Source organism: Falco naumanni, chromosome 1, assembly GCF_017639655.2.
Source record: "Falco naumanni isolate bFalNau1 chromosome 1, bFalNau1.pat, whole genome shotgun sequence".
NCBI lineage: Eukaryota > Metazoa > Chordata > Aves > Falconiformes > Falconidae > Falco > Falco naumanni.
In genome coordinates this window covers 73,003,427-73,024,005 of record NC_054054.1, presented here as the reverse complement: position 1 = coordinate 73,024,005, position 20,579 = coordinate 73,003,427, and the positions used below count along the sequence as shown (strand labels likewise).

Genomic DNA, 20,579 nt, shown 5'->3' with positions numbered 1-20,579 from the left:
TGTATACAGAGTTGGTGTGGCTTTTTTTTAGGTACCTGTTTCAGCCTCAAGCATTGAAGTGTTATTGTAGGCTGACAGCTCATTTTGGGTGAGACATTCCTTTGAACTTTCAAGGTGAGTAACATGTTCCAGCAAAAGTAGGTGCTTGCTGAATCAGGGCCTCAGTTTCTTTCTACTGAGCAGTGCAGGGTTCACAAGTTGGTTTGCATTGGCACCTTTTCATTAGCAGTGGCTGTAAACAACATGTGCATGATGCCATACTTTCCTTCAACAAGCAAAATTTATATTTGACTGTGCACACATTTTCGTATTGTTTGCAATAAAACTTGCCAATATTGTGCGGCTTGATTTAGATTAGCGTTTATTTCCAATTGATTGCAGTTTTCTGAATTTTAGCTATCAGCATGCTTGTGTTATTTGCATATATCAATTGAACACTATTTTTCTTGCACAAGTGTTGCAGATGCCTTATGCTTTAAGAAAAATAGCACTCAATTTATAATTCTTTGCACACTGAGTAAGATCCATTGCTAGAGATGTCTGAATCCACCCTGATTCTATAAAAACTGTTTCTTTTTACCATGTGCCTTTCTCTTCAAAAATACATCTTAACTTTGGATGCATTAAGTGACTGATCTTTGAGGAGAGACGTGTTTGGAATGCTTGAATAATTCACATCATCTGCATTGACTTTAGTTCATGCCTTGCAAGCTTTCAGTATGACCCAGGAGTTCCTCTTGCATTGACTGGGAGGGAAAACCAAGCACTGAGTGCTTGCAATGGACTTGCCGGTGTTCGGCAACAGTAATGTGGCTCTCTATAGCATGTAGCAACTCACTAGTACTAGTATAGAAAGAGGAAGGGAAATCTTGAGCCTAACATAGGCAAATCTGATGCTTAAAGCTAACCTGCTTCAGGTGTTCCCGCTGTAAACCAACAGAACTTGACTTTTGCCAGCAAGCAAAATGTCTAAGCCTGGCCCTTTCACATGTCACTCATAAAAGTTGACCAATTTTTCCATCAGAACAAAAGGATTACTGATGCAGAGAGTTGATGTCCATTTCCAGTCTAGGGGGACGCTGAGATACTGAAGAAGGAAGAGGAAGGAACTGAAAAGCCAGACCTGCATTTGGGACAGGATCCTGTGCTGTATTGCTGCACTGGGATTATATCGGTGAACGGGATTATATCGGTGATGAATAGTTTCCTTGGGAAAACAGAAGTAGAACAAGAAGACCTGAATGCCAAGTATTAACAAAAAGATTAGTACCTTGTACAGTGCAGGAACCGTGTGAGAACAGTTAGTCCTTGTATAAAGATTACTTCATAGTGCTGAAAGGTCAGGGACACGTTGGAGTGAGCTGCTACTTCATACACTGTTGAACAAGATTTCCTCACACTAGGATTGGAGAAACAGTGTTTTGCTATTTCCATTCCCTCTCCATCCCCTAGACGTCATCAATATAAACTGGATTAAATGAGAAACAATCAGAAAACTGTTTTTAGTGGCAAAGAGTTGTCTTCCTGAATAGGTACAGTTTTATCTTTTATCTTGTAGAAGACACTTGGGAAATCCTTTTAAGATGCTCTCTGACCTCATCTCTCCAACTGGATATTGGAAGGTCAAAACGATTAGGAAGAGCATTCGAAACATAAAATCTTGGGCTTTGTTCTGTTGCCTGTATTTTAGTGCTTGCCGCCTTTGGCAGATACCTGTACAGATCCATTAGCCGTCTGTGTTGGTGAGTGAGATGTTAATGCAAATCTGAAGAAAGATCGCCAGTGAAAGGAAAACATTGGAAGAACTCTAAAAATATGTCAAAACCCGTTAGGGTGGTTTGGGGGCTTTTTAGTAAAACCGTGGAATGTTTCTTAAAATAAATAATGGAAAGCTTTGTGTAATCCAGAATTCTTACTCAATACCTATGGTCATTTTGGTTTAGCTTTAACTTTCAGCTTGATACTACAGTAGTTATATAGTATCTTAAGAAACTCCCCTTTCTGTGCTTTTATGCAATCTTTTTATATGTGGTGGTACAGTGATTTCTTAGACTTTTGTATCAACTAAACCAGGATAAACAGTGAATAAAATAAAGGTTTAGAAGTGAAGAACAATTTCAGTTTAGAACATTGCACTGGTCATGGGAGCATTGGTGTTTGGGGCTTTTTTTGTGGTGCTCCTTTGGGGTTTTTAGCTTGGCTGCATAGGTGGCTTGCTCTGTAATACTGAGCAAGCCCACATTACACTGCGTACATAACAGAGGTCTGAATTAACGCCTCATGAACAGCCTTAATTCTAGTATTTACTAATTTGACATCTTGATTTTTTTAACATTAATGTCCCTTTCATGAGTTTTTCGAGTTGCATATAATTTTTTTTAACTAAAACCTTGGAACTTGCTTGTCAGGTTCCACCAATTACATCACTTGCAATAAGTCATGAAGTAGTTGTTCTACAGGACCCAAACTTTGAATTGGTGCTTACAAACTGCATTATGAACACCTCCCGGTGATGCTTTCACATCAAAAATCAAAGAGAGCCCACAGCTGAGCAAAATCAGAGCCTTATTAATAATGGCAAATAGCCTTTTTTTTTATGTGTCTTATAAATTGCCAATGGCAAATTAATATGTTTGACTATCTTTCTGTTTGAAATTAATGTGTATTGCATATAGCGCTCATGCATATTTAATGGAAGGAAGGAGATTAGAGGACTCTGTTGATAAGAATTGCAAGAGTCTCTTGTAATGTATTATCTACTTGACTTGAATTCCAGCCTGTTTTGAATGTGCACCTTTGCCCACTGTATGCCACGCAATTTCAGTTTATGGAGCTACTTGGTTTTTTGTTTTATATTCCATAAGAGCATATTTTATCTAAATGGGTCCATCATGACACGCACAGTTTGTGGGCTCTCTTCCAAACTTTGAAAACCAGTTTCTGTTCCAAAAACAAGTGACAAAAAAGCAAATAGGTGTTTTGTGTTTGGTGTGAAACCATGTTTTTCAATTAAACAAACAGGGCTGCTCTTGAGGACTGTGCTCTTGCAATGATCCCCTTTTGATCCCCTTCTGAACATGGAGCAATTGACAGCGGTGACTATGTTTTTATGGTTCTTCCTTCAAATGAACTTAAGGGAGCTCATGGTTCTGTTTTAACCATTTATCATAGATGAGTAATAAAGTTTCACAACCCAAACTGTGCAGGTTGCATATAGCTTTTCCTTTTGAGATATGATTTGCATAGAACTGAGTGTTAATAATAAGAAAGACATTCTTTGGAATAATTGGACTCCGCAGTGTATTTGAGAAAAATAAATGCTTTGTGTTGTATGTTTCTCAATTTCACCCACAGGCTAAGTCTTGTAGATATAATTATGCTTTAGGAGACATTTTAAATGCTAGTTGAACCTTTAACCTGCGTTTCCTCTGGAATAATTACAGGATGTGAAAATAGCCAAATGAAACGCTTACTCATAGAGATTAATAGAATTAGTTAAGCTACTGTTACCTAATGCTTGATTTATATTGTATGTGTAGGTCGAAACAAGCTGTCATGGTATGTGGGTGTTTTCCTATGTTTTCATACTTGCAAAAGTTTTGCCTTATGTTTATTACTTAGTATGTTATGTGAACTGTTTAAAAAGGCATTTTAGACCACTGGCAGGTAGTTGAATTTCAAAGGCTGGCTCTATTTAAAACAAAACAGTAGTCTTTGAACTTCTATAATTTTTTCTGAAAATAACAGTAATAGAATTGATTCCATCAGCTTCCAAGGAAACAAGTTGAAAAAGGGACCTCTGTGGATTAGTAGTCCAGACACCAAATAGATTTTGCAGACATTTGAAATCAAGCCTGAGTCAGCTACAATAGAAGTGAGGGAAACTAAGAAAAATCACTTGCTCTCTGCTTTGCCAAAAGTGTTTGAATAGGTAAAAATAAGAAATCTATAAACATATGAGGAGTGGTATGGCAGAAGTAGTGTGTTTAATCTTATTTAAAGATTGAGGATTGGTGGTAATTCTAATATGGCAATTCTAATATTTCTTTTTTAAGTAAAGCATTCAGTTAAAAGTGATCTGCCTTTTAAAATTTGAATCGGTGTGTTTAAAAAGAGAGTAATGAATTGACTTTGAGGCAACTTGAATTTTGATCTTTGAAGAAAGTGTTGAACAGTAACCAGCCTAATTTTCAGAACATGAGCCTTCAACAAAAAACTTAAATTTCGAATTAGAGGAAAGTTTGAAATCAGCCTCTCTTATTAGATAATGCTGTGGGAGTGACTGAGCAGGTTCTTACCAGACTTTGCTGGCGCTGAAGTACCTTGTGTTGGGCGAGTGTCAGGCGCCCTTCACAGCCCTCCTCCTGTGGCCTCCGCGTCTGCGGGGATTCACCCAGGGGAAGAGGAGCGTGCAATGGTGTTACCAAGGAGCAGTAGCTCACCGTGGCTCATTTAAAAATCTCACCAAGCGCCAGCTTAATATACTCATTCTTGGGTTTTCGGTTGTTCAATGGGATCCTGTTTTAATGTGCAGAAGATGGTGCCCAACCTCTGTGAAGATCCCGGGAAGGCTTTGGGGCAGTGAAGTGAAACCTTTAAAAATCTGAGCCACGATTAGAATAAACCGCTCTTGCAGAAAATTCTTTATTCAACAACTTTGTTTTGAATTCAAGAGAGTTTCAGTAAACCCATTTTACCACTCCCATAAGGTATCTTTAGTGAGCTATTTCACTACTTTAAAATCCTGTTTTGATTTGATTTAGAGTTAATGTTTGTTTCAGTGGTTATGGCAGCCAGTGAATATTAGATTTATTTTTTTTTTAAAGTCAGTGAAGTATAAATGCAAAGGAGATTAAAAATCAATTATTAAATCAAGATTTCCTTTATTCTCATTCTATTCATGTTTACCTCTCTTTGACTTCCCCTTAAAGTATTATACTAATGTAGGAAATTAAAGATTTTCCTTATATACACTTCTGTATCATCTGAGTTACAGGATTTCTCATCTCCTTCCTGATAAACATGCTCAGTAAGTCCACTTAGTATGTGTGAGAGATAGATCTGTGTACAGAGGGGATACAACTTACTTCTTTATAGTAATTATTCTGTTACTAATTATACCAGATTTCTTCTAAGGGAGAAATACATGTTTTGTCCCTTCTGTAGAATGGATATGCAATGCGGGAATTACAGCATTTAACCAAAGATGCAAGCAGAAATCCTGGAAAAGGATTGCTAAACATGGAAGCTGAATGCACGTGTTCTGTGATAAACGTGGATTATTTTTGCCAAAGGGTGTATGTGTATGCATTGCTGTAATACTGTGACAGCATGAAGAGTGTTTGTGGGCACAGCTGTGTGTGTTGAGGTGTGATGCTTCAGCTGGGAAATTACATACTAAAATATCTTTCCTTTTATCTTTGTGTTATAATGTCTCTTGTTACTTTAAGGAACCTTTAGAAACAGAGGCTGTGGTTGAAGGGAAGTCAACTTAGCAAATCATTAACATCAACAAGTATAAAATAGTAAGAGAAAGGAGAGACTGCAGTATTGAACTGTTGACTGTTCTTTGTGTTTATTAAAGGACATTAGAATACCATGTTTAAAATAGTTAAAACTTCAAAAGCATTATGTTAGCAGAGGCTTTATTAAGAATATGCTGTTTATATTGAAAGGATGAGAAGGGACACCCAGATCCTTTAATGCACGGTTACCAAATGCTGCTCAGAGAGATTCCAGCATTTATTGGAACACCAGTGTCTCATGAAGATGTTTTTAAACTTCTACCAGATTTTCTAAGATTATAGAATGATTAAGTATTAGCCATTGTTGTGCTCCTGAGAATTAGGAGTTTCTGGAAAATATCCCTCTGCCGTCTAAGAAATTAAGTCCTGTTCTGGGGAGTTCATCTGGAAAGAGTATTTCTTTGGGGGTGATGGGGACCATCTGTGGAATTCCAACCACGATGAAAACTTGGAGCAGAGATGGGCAAAAAAATACACCAGGATGCAGGCAGTTCTGAAGAGGTCACGGTAGTAACCTTGTTTGGAGGAAAGGTCTGCAAGCATGGGCTGACCTCCTGAACCTTAAAATTCAAGAGTGATGTTAAACACTCCTTGTGCCTATTCCATATTTCCATGGCATAAGGCTTCTGATCATTCCTAGTCTTCATACAATTTCCAAATATATACTTGCGCATAGGCAATACACACACCCCCACCAACACCCCCGTGACTGTTACTTAGCATGTAGCCCATGTAGTTTAAGAACGTTCAACTCCAAAGTAAACAAAAGTGAAAGGAAACATGCTCCAGGATTCAATTCACAAATTACTTTCTACTGCAGTGAATTAGTAACTTGCTTTGTGCTGTATTGAGGTGCATTTTTTCCCTTTTGAACCATTTGGTTCACAAATGACTTGTACTGCAGTAGTTTACTGCTGTTGGGAAACTTCAACAAGCATGCAGTGTTTGTTGAGTTACCAGTTTTTGCATGTGTGTTCATTCGGCTTTGGCCATCTAGTTTGAAATTGCATGATATGCCACGTTTCAAGTTGTGATGGAGAGCCACTCTTCTTGTCTCCTTCCTTCAAGGCAACGAAGTCTGTTCATAAATGGAGATGATCTGGTTGTTGTTTCTCTTGCAGCGTATGTGACAATGTGGTTGTGTCCTTTCAGAAAGGAGTTCTGTGTCTCTTCTGTTGTGTTCTGCTGCCCCCCCTCCCCCCAACCCAAGTCACCATATTTTATTTACAGTATGTGGTGAATGGTCTTTTTAATGCAAAATGCAGAGTGTTTGTGTATGAAGTCTGAAAATAAGAGACAAAAGGTTTTACTCCTTGTTTAAAATGGGAATGGCACATCATGTTGTAAATAAGTAAGGATTTCGAAATTACTTTGTTTTTTCATGCTGAATGCTTTAGCTTCCTTGTTTTTCACTGCATCAGCCTGAAATGACCTGTAATTCTATCTCCTATGGGTGTTCCTCACTGTCTACTTACATCTTTAGCCTTATTTTAAAAAAGAGACTAAAATTTGAAGTTTTGTAACTTTATATATAATCTTGTCCCATTACAGCTATTTCTTTCACACTGGAACTGTCATATGTATGGATAGATACTTTTAACCTATTTCACGATTGTTCCCATGGAAAGAGTTTTGAATTTATAGAGCCACACCCAGAAATGGATGCTGAATTGGATAAATATTTTTCTGTTTTCATAGGCATTCCATGGTTGTGGCCTACCGTGTTACACTGTTACAGATTAAGCTGAGAAGGTGGGTCCATTGGGAAACCATCTACCTCTTTTACATGGATGTCATGTTATGATGCAGATTGTGCGTTCAGAAAGGAGAAGGGGGTTGGAGTTTTCTCTTTGGACCACTGTCATGGGGATCCTGCTTGCACATTGCATGCCAGCTGTGGGAGGTGGGGAGCGTGTGGCCTTCAGTGTCTCTGGGAGGACATGCTGCCTGTCATCAACCAGGTACACACATTGAGTGACCGCTCCCACATAAGTACCTGTTGCAGAAAGGTGAAGCTGACTGATGGTGACCTCCTGCTCCTCAGCATATGTGCTTCGTGAGATCTTATTTTGTGTACTTCAGCTTTTTTAGTCCCGTTTGGGGACATTATTGAGTTGACATCAAGTATGTCAAATGCTCTTCAAAAATATGTATGTGCTTTTGTCATCAGCATCCTGTAGTTTTGTGCTCTGTGTTCTCAGACATGCCTCGGTGTAGGTATTGACATCATTTTCATGGAGCACATGCTAGCTGTCCTTCGTGGTCCATAGCCTAGTCTTCATTTCAGTATCTCTAATAATAGTCTCCATCAGCTCCAGGTGGAAAATGTAGCTACACAGGCCCAGCATTTCTACCAGTAGTGCCAGCCAGTTTGTGTGTCGAGAACAAAACAGGTCTTTGGGGTCCAGTCTGTGCTTGAGACTGGAAATGAATTTCCAGTTGCTAAGTGTAGGTGGAAGCCACAGTTAAATTCTTAATCTTGGTCCTTTGAAATGTATTTTCTGACTCTTCCCTTAAACTGATGTGCCTCAAACTAATTGTGGCAGTTACTTTAAAAAGTATAAATAGATGACTCATGATGTCAACACACATGATTTCTGTAGTGCCTTTTCTCCTCTACTTTGGAGTTAAAAACAACACTAGAATGTCTCAAGTATTAATTTCACGACTGGCTAGAATACACTGTTTTAATATTGACAACTGATTAGTCTTGATAGAGACATATAAACTTATGGGTAGTTATACAGTCTCATTTTATCTGTACTCAACTTTGTAGAAAATCTTTAAAAGTTGGTTTTGTTTTAAGTGATTACATTTGTTTTCTTTTCCATGAAGTAAGTGGGAACAAGTACAATATTACGTATCTCTACTGATAGGGAAGCGTTAAAATCTTTTGAAGATGAGTGGATTATTAATTATATAATTAACAGTTGTTTATCAGATTATAAATATTAAAAAATTATGCATTTGAAAAATGTATAATTGGCATTAAAAAAAAAATAAAGCCAGCAACCAAACCAACAATCCTTCCCAAAACCTAAAGAAAACCCCCAGATCAGAATCAATTACAATGCCAAGCAATGACAGCCCTTGTAATTTCGGTTATTTATGGTTCTGTTGTATCCTGTTAATCCTGGGATAAGTCTGACCTAGTCTTATGAGTTATGAATTAAACGTTAGTCCTTCAGCATCTGATTTGTGGTACTTGGATGCTACGGAAACAGCCAAATCAAATACTGAAGCCAAATTCCCCATGCTCCTTGTAACGCTGGGATGTAATTCTGTTGTTTTTCTTTCCAAAGACTTTTCAGACTGAAAGGGCAGAATTTACTTCTTTTCATACTAAGAAAATATTTGAATGTAATATTCCAAAGGACGGTCTGAATTGTCATCTTTTTTTTTTCTTCTTTTTTCTCTTTTTTTTGGGGTGGATTTCAGTTGAAAACAGGTGGATCAGGCTTCATACTGGCTGTTTAGATAGGTGCTTGTCCTTCTAGTAGATGGCTCAGTCTGAATGCCTGAATGGCATGGAGACATAGGCAGGGAAAGCATATTATGGGGTGGATGTGGGAAATCACGAGCAAGATGAGGACTTCATAGCATAGGAGATCACTTGTGGGTTTTTTTAGTGCTTGCATCTTGGAGAATCTGTCAGACAGCACTAATCGGCAGCACAACACATACAGAAAATAGGGAGTAATAAGACCTTATAGAAACACATCAAAATAGATGAGTTTTCAGTGTATGGCAAAGCAGAATAGTTTTATTTCTGTAATAATTTAAGAATTTCATAAGAAAGGGCCTTGTGTTTTTCCTGATAACCGGAACACTGGCAGCCCTAGGGAACCTAGGAAATCTACGGAGGAAAGTTTAGCCTTATCTGTGGATTATGTTTAAAGTGGCAGATTATCAGCATTTTACTCATTATGTGCTGTAGTTTCCCCTAGTGTCCCCGTGTGTGTGGGATAGAGGACTTCACAGTTTAACTCACTGATGGCCACATTCCTGCTAGAATTGTGTCTTTCCAAAGATTCCACAGTTGTTCTCAGCTGAAGATTTAGCTATTTTGCTGAATCTTCTGTTCTGTTTCTTTATTTAGAGCCTTCTGCTTATTTTACTGATATGCCACTTTAAAATTGCAAACTTACAATTGCCCTGATCTTAGCAAAAGTGGTGTTTTATGTGATTTTTATTATGAAATCGTGTAGTCTAATGGGAGGGAAGGAACTGACTCAGTTTATGATGATTTTTTTTTTGTCTATTTGTAATTAGAATGAGATTCCTACTCAACTTCTTGTCTGTATTGCAGTTATATTTTTCCCTGATGAAATCTGTAGGTACAGACAACTGCAGATACATTAAAATTATTTCATTCTGTCATAATGTTGTATAATTTGAGAACTGAAGCCACTGATGAAAACTGATGCCTAGAAGAATTATCTGGGTTTTTACAATCAAACTAGAAGTTTTATATTAATATTTATGTATGTATGTATGTTATATTTACACGTTACAAAAAAATTTCTCATAGGCTTTTCCATTCACTTTCTTTGCCTCTTGGAGGCTGCATTAAGGGAAAATTCATATTCCTCATGCTGTAGCACTTTTCTTTAATCTGTCTCCCTTAGAAACTTTCTGATGGCACATATTCATTTTCTCCATAGTTTTAAAATACTGTTGATTCTGAGCAATTTGTGTAATTAGCCCCAAACTATCTGTGTAATTATTCCAATCTGTGCTTCTCTCAGCTTTTTCCTGCAAGGCTGACAAACGGCAGGAGGGGGAAAGGGCACCTTCCAGTTGGTGGCGGGGGAACCTTTGGTCCTCGCTCTGCTTCGTGCCATGGGTTGTCAGAGTGGGTGGACTCCTGAAAGAGCTGTGAGGGAAGGATATAAATATTAGCTTCATGTAAGAAGTCAAAACAAATAGCAGTTGTGGCAAAAAAGCTTCCTTATCTTATAAAACAGGACATTTTTATGGTTACTTGACTCTTTCCCAGCAAGTTCAGCTTACTCATGAAATCCTGGATTGTATCAGGCAGTGTTAAGTTCAACTTTCTGTCTCTATTCGTGCAGGGTTTATGAGGAGTGTTAAATTAGCTCAGGATTACGAGTGTTTTGTATGCAATTCAGAGTGAATGCTAACTGAATCATCTTCCCATTTTTATGGGCATGGACCTCTTTAGCTCCTGTATTGGTTATGTACCATTTCTGAGGTCAGACATGTAGATTTCAAATAGCAGCTATATTATATTGGTGTGCTGGAGCAGTGATTATTTTTTTAAGTATGAATCAATACTTATTTATTAAGTAATTCCAGTGCTTATTTTTTAAGTATTGTTTTTCTTACTCATTCTAGGCTTTGCTGTCTTTCTGAGAATAAAATGAAGAAAAATCTTTACATTTTAACCCAGCTGATACAGGTAACAGATGGCCAAATGCCAGCTGAAAAAGATCACAAATAAAAATAAGTAGAATAAGAAGAGTGAAAAGCATTCTCAAATAAGATGACATGCCTTTTAGAAGCTGGAAGCTTGCATGCAGTGTCATGGCTAAAGCAGGAAAAAAGTTGCCTGCCTTGTCTGTAGTGAAATGTATCACCATTTGCATCCTTAATATTAGCTTAGCTTGGAAAAATTCTTCTTCAAGAATCCCTTAAAACTAAGATAGTGAAATCATACATTTGAAGGCTGTTTGTAAGTGGAAATTATTATTTCAAGCTGGAGAGACTGTGCTGTGATTATTGGGGACATTCTCTTGTAGGGTGTACCTACCTGAGATCAATTCCTGATCTCTGCAGTGTGATGTTGAGGAAAAAAGTGTAAAAAAGATTAGGAAAATGGTTTCCTGAGATTCTAGAAAACAGGAAGATCATATTAAAGTGTCCCTACCATGTTTTTGCCTGTTGCTGAGCATGGCAAAATAGAGAAGGGCATTACGCTTCCTTTGTGGGAGCTGGAGGGAAGGAGCTGTCATTCTTTACTACCAACCATCCTGTTTAAATTCCTCCAGAAAAAGATCACGGAAATGTAACTGCTTACATATATTCTCACCTTCTAATCATTTCCTCATCCATCTTTTAACCGTGTAATGGGACGCAGTCAAGCAGATATGAATGACTTGAGATGGGTCATGGGAACAGGCTCCCCAGGGAAGTGGTCACAGCACCAAGCCTGTTGGAGCTCAAGGAGCATCTGGACGATGCTCTTAGTCATATGGTTTGGTTTTAGGTAGTCCTGTGAGTAGCTGGGAGTTGGACTCTATGATTCTTATGGGTCCCTTCCAACTTGAAGAATTATATGATTCTGTGACTCGTTAGCAAAGCATTTGATAGGAGAAATTGGGAAGGTCAAACAACTGGGTGGCATGCTTATCTGAAATCTTTGCCTTTTCTGTCCAGGAACTTGTTGTTGTTGTTTTGTGGTTTTTTTAGTTTCTATCCATATATGAGCATTAAGTTGGCATTTTCTGTCTGCTTTCCACTGCTGTCTCAGGTGGGAATGCAGCGGAAATCTGAGTTGAGTTGCATGTGACTGTGGATGGTACTACCGTTCCTCTCCTCCACAGACATCCCATGAGGAGGTGCCGATGGTGCTCTGTGGGAGTGAAGGGCTGAGCTAGGTTTAGTGGAAAATGATCACCCTTTGGATAGAAGCTGAAGTCATCATAGTTTACTAGCAATCACTTTTTAGCTCCTAAGTCATTCTTATGTAAATATACAACTTTTGCTCTGGAGGGAAAGTTTACTTTAATCTAGGCTTCAGAGTAGAGTTTAAATTAGTCTTAAAGTATAAATAGTACTTTTGTTTTCAATCTTGAAATTGCTGTGCCTGATCCTTATGACTTTGAACTCAGAGGTTTATGCTCCTTACTGGGTGGGATCCTTACTGTGGGGAAGCTTGTAGGGGCGACCTTCCACTATAGCCCTGGGTGGCTGCCAGGCAAGTCACCCTGTGAAGCCTTGGTTTGCCGATGGCCAGGCTTGCTTGGTCACAAAGTGATGTTGCAAGAGCCATGCATCTCCCTGTTCCTAAGTAGGAGCCAAGGGGAAGAGAGAGGAAGGCAGAGCTGTGTGAATGTTTGGAAGAGGCCAGGAGCATTTGCTGATGAAGGTTTACTAACTTGAGAAAGTTTTTCTGGTTGGTGAAAGTTGCTGTGTTAAATGTGTGCTGTTAAAATAATTTGGTGATGAAATACTGATATAGAGTGGATAGAAAATTCGGTTGTGAAACCAAATCTTTTCTACCTGTAGCTGTATGTAAACACCAGCCAAACCTCTAGGATGTATAAACACAATTTAACTTAGTAGAGTGGAATCCCCAATATTCGGGGATTTTTTAAAGAAGTTCAGCAGCAAAGAAGCAAGCTTTCAGAATCCCTCCAGCGAATTCTAGGGAGTGAAGGCAGTAATCTTTCTGACTTTTAATCTCAGTTGGAATATATGTTACGTGTGCATGAGAGCTCCCAAGATGTCAATGTTGCAGGTATTTGGGGGAAGATGTACTCACCATTAGCAGCTGGTTTCTGTTAATTAGAAACAAACCCAAATGGTCACAGCTCACTTCAGTAGTTTGTTCTATACATGAATGTTCACAAAACTAGTATGAAGAAAATACATGGAGATTTTCTTTTATCCTGGAAAAATGGAAAATGTAATGTACACCATGCATTAACCATGTTATTACAAACTAGTCGCATATTTCAAATGCGTAGTGTCTGTTTAGTGATTATTAACTAGGTATTTCCTTTAATAATAAACATTAATTTTTCTTTTCAAATAATGGATTATAACAACTGTAGAATAAAAAACTTGTTGTAGGAACAAGGACAGCTACTTGAATCAGGCCATTATCAGCAAGTCAGTTGTATTTATGCCCTTGCAAAATGTCTAGCTGTTCCAGTATTGTGAAGGAAATGATAAATATTTGGCCACTGTTTGGGACAGGAATGAAATTGAGCCATTCTGCAACTCTTGAATTGGTGTTGATATGTGTAAAACTACTTCAGATAAGATAAGCAGTGACATTTATGGTTGGACTTGATGATTTTAAAGGTCTTTTCCAACCTAAATGATTTTATGATTTATGGTTGTAAAGATTTTAGGAAATCTGAATGAATGAATAATTTCTGCTTCACATTCTAGTGTGGTAATGGAGTAGTTAATTAAAGCGCAAAGAAGCAAAAGCTCTGATCATCCTGTTTCTCCTAGCCTCTGTGCTCTCGTGCATTTTGTTCAACTCATGGAATTGCTTTTCCTTACAATACAAGCCTGCAGTGTGTTCATTCTCCAGCAGCCTTCGTCATCAACATCCTACTGTAGCTATTGCTCCATTTTCTTTTTCTCTTTTGCTTCTAGCCTCTATGAGTAATTTTCCAGCCTTGTTTTCAGTTCTTTGGAACTGACTGAAACTGCTCTTGCTAAGGACTTCAGTAAAGCTTTTATGGCTATACTGCAGAATAAATGAGTCTTGATCTCTCTGCTACTTACAAGACTGTTGATCTCACCCTAAGACTTAAAACATCTATTGCCATACAAATCCCATCCTACTCCCATGGAAGTGCTTGTGTTCATGTGTTCATGATCTTTAGTTTATAAGATATGTGAATTATTAGGGCATGCAGAATTATTTTTTTTTAGTAATGTGTATTATATTATCTCATTCTTCCAGGGCCTCTATTAAGATGTAAAGGAAACCTGTATGGTTGAAGTTTGCTCAATAGGTTGCAATATTGCCATTTTCTCTAGGGAGCTGACCTAATAAATAAAAGTGTTATTTTCCTTATAAAATACTGTTGTTGAATATTTCACTGTCAACGGGCTGCAGTTCATAGGAGCATTTACCATGTTACTCGTTGAAATAATGTAAATATATAACCAGCTATATGCCTTCAGTGGGCTTTTTTCCAGATATAATGATACTTTTACCTGAGTATCATACCAGAATTGGAAGGTCTGTATTATTTTGCAATGATTTAAACCCTCTTTCAGAATATCACTAATCATTTAAAATTGTTCTTTGCCCACAGGGTGGAGTTAATTTCTTTTGTTCTTGGGAGCTGAATAGGAGAAAGGGACATTTCAGCTTTTCTTGATAAAGGTAAGACAGCAACGGTTGATAAAGATAAGACACTGTTCATTATTATGAGCTCATAGAAAGTTTGTCAATGGAGGGTTTGTTTATTTTGGGTTGTATTTTTCAAGTTCTGTTCTTTGTAGTGAGTTCAGTATGTGATAACATAACTTGTATTAGAATGGAATGTGTAATTCTACCACAGGTATCAGTAAAGACTCTGAAGATAAGCAAGTACCTGTAGGTCATCATGACAAAGTGGATAGCAATTTGTTCTACTGCTGCAACTTGTGACATTTTCCATATGCTGTTGAACTGGCCTGCCCAAGTTCACTCCATCATGCTTGCACACACTCAGCGAGAGCTCTTAGAAACAGTAGAATTTTACCCATGCCGCTTCTCAAAGAAAATGTATAGGCCTGCCTGGTGCTGTCTTACTGCTCTGTATTGTTGCATGAGAGCACAGAGGTTTGATGTGAGGAGAGAAGGGTCTTAAGACCTATTTTAATTGACATACACTTTCAAAATGAAGCACTAAATGTATGTCCTACTTCTGCTTGTCAGAAGTAGGAGACAGAGAAGGAGATAAGGCTCTGGAAGTCTTCTCAGAGGCATGTTTCCCCAATGACTGTTGCTTCATGTTGTGCTAAAAGTCTGATGTTTTATATATTTATATATTTATATTTTTTTTAAAAACGTAAATTTATAAATTTTATAGATTGTTAAATTAAAATCTGCAAGAAACATTTAAAGATATAGAGTGCAACTTAGTGTTGAAATCTTAACTGCGTTTTTTGATGCAGAAATCAATGTAGCACTGTCTTTCCTTATTTCCATTTGGCAAATTTGGAAAGTGTTTGTAGGTGGGTTTGGTGTGACAACTGCAAAGAATAGGGTTGGTCTGGTTCAAGAGTTAGTACATGAGCAGCAGATGGACCATCTGTGTGTCCTCTGTGCAGTGCAGGTAGGGAGCACAAGCCTGTTTCAATTTCTGTTGAAAGGAGCTGAAATTCATACAAGGTTGTTTGTCATTTCTCATCCGACAGAGGCTGCAGTCTCTAATTGAGGGTGGTAATGTGTTTTAAATAGCACAAGCTGATCACTACCTGTTGTGGGACTGTATCTCCAGATCCCGTTTTGACTTCTTCAGCATTGTGTTTAACTGGATGGTAGTACGAAGGCTCCAGTTGTAGGCTAATGTTTCCATTATCAAGAACAGCAAGGCATGTCTGCTTCTCAAAAGTTAAATGGTTTGTCAAAGAGAAAAAGGCTCAAAAATGTAACAAACCTGAAATCAGAAGATTCACCAAAAGTCAGATTTGTGTGTTTGTGCAGATGTAGCTGATTTTGAGAGTTTTTTTGGAAGCATTATACAATTTTTTGAGCACTATGTGTGGATGCAGTTTTTATCAATTTACAGATGCTTACTGTACTATAGCCTGTTACTCTGGGCAATGAGAAAGAGCTATAATACCCTTCATACCCTTATGGTTGTATGGGTAGGTAGACAAGAGTTACATTGACTTCTTGCTTGGAAAAACATGCAATTAAAATATTTCTGGTACAGAAATGCTCTTTAAAATTCTTTGGTTTCTGAATTTAGGCTTTAGCTTTGAGCTCTTATCCACTGACAAATATAAAAAATGCCCTTGAGTTTGGTTAAATCCTTCTTATGTACCACGGTCGTCCTGTCCTTCCTTGCCTTGCGACTTACAAGACCATTGCCTATTGTTTCAGATTTCACATTTTTTTATTTTTTAATTTACTCAGCATGTATAATCTCAAAGATTAAATTGCTGTTGGATGAATTCTCAATCAATCATGAAAGGAGAGGGAAACTTTCCTGCTGAAGTGGTACGTCTTTTGGAGGAGTTGTGGACCCTTAGTGAAGGAATGTGTTCCAGTGTTTGATTGCTAAGGATACAGGGGGGGAAATTGCTATGCTAATATACATGAAAATGTATTAATAATAATTTACAGATGAATTAATATGGCCTGACTGTAATCTCATTCTGGCAAAACCCATGTTGAAGGAAATGAGAATTTACTGGGTTATGATCTAATTGAATCTGATTATTTTTCTTTCTTTCCTTCTTTTCCCCCCTTGTTCCCTGCACTGGAGAACTCATTTAAAGTGCTAGCCTTAAATATTTAATAGTACTGTACCTACTGTGTTAATTTCTTGGTTATAGGCAAATAATTTTTTCCCTATCCTTGTAAGACTCAGGTGCCTGTATAAAGCACGGTCCTTTGGTGAAACATCATTCTCTTGCATTTTCTGAATATTGACCAGAAATTATTCCTCCTTTAGAGATTGCTCCAGACTTCATGTGCATTCACTAAGCCTTGCTCAGTGATATACGTACTAGGCTAGGTCTGACTTTCTGTACTTCCTTCTCTGTTTAGAAAAACATAGTATGTCTGAAGTCTCTGGGATGTGTGGTTCCCCATGGTTGCACAGACAGAGCATCAGCACTTCCCTTGCTCTGTGTTACTTTGTGGGAGTGGAGGAGCTGAGAGTTCATACTTAAGTTTATCGGTACCCAGCAGGGTTTAAGAAATGCACTTAATAACAGAAATTCCCAATCCTAATCAGTGGCAGATTCAGTTTCTGGCTGTGCTGAATTGGTTGGTGGTGTGTAGCTGTGGGAGGATCATGAGCGATACAGGCAGGATCAGTTAACGGTATCACTGAAATAAAATTACAGTTTGTGAGCTCCAGTGCTTCCCCGTATCATAACTATTTCCTCAGCTTAAACACTCTTGCAATGGCTGCAGGCTTCATGAAGAAAACTGTTAACTGTTCCCTGCCTCCTACTGTAGTCTACTCCAAAAAGACTGTCTTTTAAGTTTAATTTAGCCTTATTTTAAACATTATATGCTTCTGTATTATACGCTGAAAGTTTAAGTCTGTAAATTGTATGTAGGATGAATGAGTGTAGGGCGAGTGCTTTGAAAAGGGAGGATGCCAGTGGGCTGCTTGTTCAGCTCCACTTTCTTCTGCAAGTGATCTGAGTTAACTTCACAGGCTGGGAGAGCTCGGGTCCTTGGGAGGGGAAGGCCAGAAACTGTCCTTCAGTTTTCCTATGTCTTCCCAGTTATGAAAAACGGTATAATTTTTTTTTTTTCATCACAACATAGTTCAAGGCCAAACCCAACAGTCCTTCTCCCCGTGTGTGTGTGTGTTCTTTCTTCCTTGACCCTTTTGAAAAATCAAGAACTCCTTGGAGCAGCAGCACTCTTCATACTTGTCTGGTTTGCAACAGAGCACGTGCATGTTCTGCTCAGCCTTCTCCCTAACAGAGAGCTCTGTCTGAAAGCAAATGTCGTCCCCAATAATAATATTTACCTCAAAGGAGCCTGACCTGCTTTGTGATGTTTTTGGAAACAAAATGCAGGAATAAGTGATGTATCACAAATGAAGAAAGGAACATAGGGTTGCTGTTTTCCTTAAATATGAACAGAGCTTTAATGCTGCTGAAATGTTTGGTTTGCTGGGGGAGGTTAACTTTCCAGAAAGTTGGACATTGTCTTGATTTGTTTATTTTGGATATTTCTGCTAATCGATTGTAATCTAATTAACAAAATATAAAGCCAGGCCTCTGAAACAGACAGTAACTGTGGTTGGAAAGATTTATTGTGAGACTTCCATTGAAGGGGAAGAGTGGTGTTTCCATTGCTACTACTGTACGTAGCTGGCAGCAGAGTCACTGAGTTGAAATGTGGGATGCTTTGTGACTGGCAACTGTCCTTCACTAACTGTGAAGTTTCAGTTTCTCAATGCATGACTTGGTTATGCAGTATAACATGTAACTAATATCAACTGAGCAAGGCTGATTTGTGTAGAAAATTATGCAAGGGTATACTTGTTACCTTTCCTGTTTCATACTCTAACAGAATAGCCCATTTGAGATTACTGGTAAGCAATTTTCAGCTTGGAAAGATGACTGCTATAAAATATAAATGCTGGAGAATGTGTCTGGCTGAAATGCAACTCTTTCTCACGTTGTGGCTGATTTTCGTTTGTGCCTGAAAGGTGATTAGCACAGAAGAGGGAGGTTGGGGGAGGAGTGGATGTTGCTGAATGGAGTGGAACAGGTTACTTATTCTTTAGAATGGCCAGAAGGTAAACTCAAGTGCACTTGAAAAATGAGGCTGGTAAAACACCCCATGTGTAGTTCAGGTTTTTAAATACAATGTTTACTGTTGACTTTATATTGGGTTAGAGAATGAATCAACTCCCGAGAATGCACTGGAAAAATATGCTGTAGAGGATGTTAAAAAGTGGCAGTGTAGGCTGTGCTCCTTTGCACACTGCACAGTCACTTAAATGCATGTGTCTGTGTTCTGTATACATGTAGAATATATATGTATGTTTTACATACACACAGACATATATAAATATTCTGTATATAGAATATACATATATTCATAGATATGCACACACATATATGTCTGTATATATATATGTGTATGCGTAACAAGTACATAGATTCTCAAACTGGGGGATGCTGGAAGTATCCTGGAAGGCAGAAGATGGCCCAGGAAGACTGAATCCAGGGTTTTCCCTTCCTATCCATCCACAAATACTCTCTTTACCACCAGTACCCGTATGAAGAAAGTAATGTTTAATTTGACCTAGTGAGGAGGAGGTGACAGGAGTCGGTGAGGGGGCACAAGATGCTTGTAGACAATTGGGTGGTGTAATCCCCTTCTGATAGGTGAGGTGCAGGATTTGGGAAGTCAGACTGGAATGGGCCAACCTAACTTTGAGAGAAATTGGTACTTAAAGTGCCTCCCTGCACACCCCCCCCCACACCCCCCCCCCAGCCCAGTAAAGGAAGAAAATGGAGAAAAGGGCTTGATGGTATGATTTGTTGCTAGACCTGGCAGGGCTAAAACTTTAGGGTAGGGTTGGAATGAGATTCTTTTGAGATATATATTTATATGGCAGGGGTGGAAGAAGCAGGAGAAGTGGTGCAAAAAAACCCCACCAAAAACCTGTTTAAAAAAACTAAGATAGAGGAAGGAGAATTTACAGTGCTTGAGAAATGTGAAACAAGTCTGGAACTAAAGACTATGCATGGAGAAGCTGCTTACTAAAGTATTAGCTTTGATGTGATTAAAAGGAAAAAAAAGGAAAAAAAATCGTTCAGGTATTTAAGAAAAGATCAAAATAAGGTAAAAAAAGTAGTGGGGGTAAGGGCAGGGTAATTTAACCTTTGCAGCCTTGAGGGATCAAAAGCAGGATGAAAATACAGAAACTAAACCCACCTTATCTTGGTACAGAAAGTATGATTTGCATCTCCCCTGGCCTTGGATAAAACACAAGCTGTAGGATGCCTAAAAGAAGTTTTTCTAGCCACTGGGAATGGAAACAAACCTATGTCATCATATGAAATTAATAATTTTCATTACAAATGCGTATCTTGTGGATCCATGGAGTTACAAATCCACTCCTGAAAAGATGTCGGGTGGCAAGGGCAGAGCAGAACTGGAGACGCTGAGTAAGATTTTGAACTGCCAGATTGCCTATTGCTGACTGAGACTATTTTAACTGAATTCTGGCATATCAGTATTAAAATACTGACTATGTCAACCAGTGTTGTCTACTAGAATAGCAGAAAACACTTTGGAAATAAGTTGATCCCTGCAGTTCCCTGGAAATTATTATCTGCAGTCATGACTACCTAATGCAAAAAAAAAAACACAAAAAAAACAACCAAAAAACACCACCACCCCACCCCCCCAAAAAACCCCAACAAACAAACAAAAAAAAAAACAACAAAAAAACCCAACCCCCCCCCCCACCCAAACAAACAAAAAACCCCAAACAAAATGCTGCTCTAGGGTAGTATGATAGAAGTATTGATACTGTGATAATTTCTCTTCCTGGAAAACCATAATTTAGATCACCAAAATCAGTGGGACTGAAGGATGCAGTTAAAGTAAGTCGCGAGTTACACTCCTGAATAGTGCTAGCT

The 20,579-nt window shown here is 38.3% G+C and overlaps 1 protein-coding gene across 1 annotated transcript in view; it reads left to right on the top strand.

The window, feature by feature from the left end:
• BMPR1B (bone morphogenetic protein receptor type 1B) overlaps positions 1-20,579 on the top strand; it is a 258,845-nt gene that overhangs the window by 37,928 nt on the left and 200,338 nt on the right. Inside the window, exon 2 of the mRNA XM_040599152.1 lies at positions 14,552-14,622. The gene's annotated coding sequence lies outside the window, so the exon portion shown is untranslated. The remainder of the gene's footprint in view (positions 1-14,551; positions 14,623-20,579) is intronic.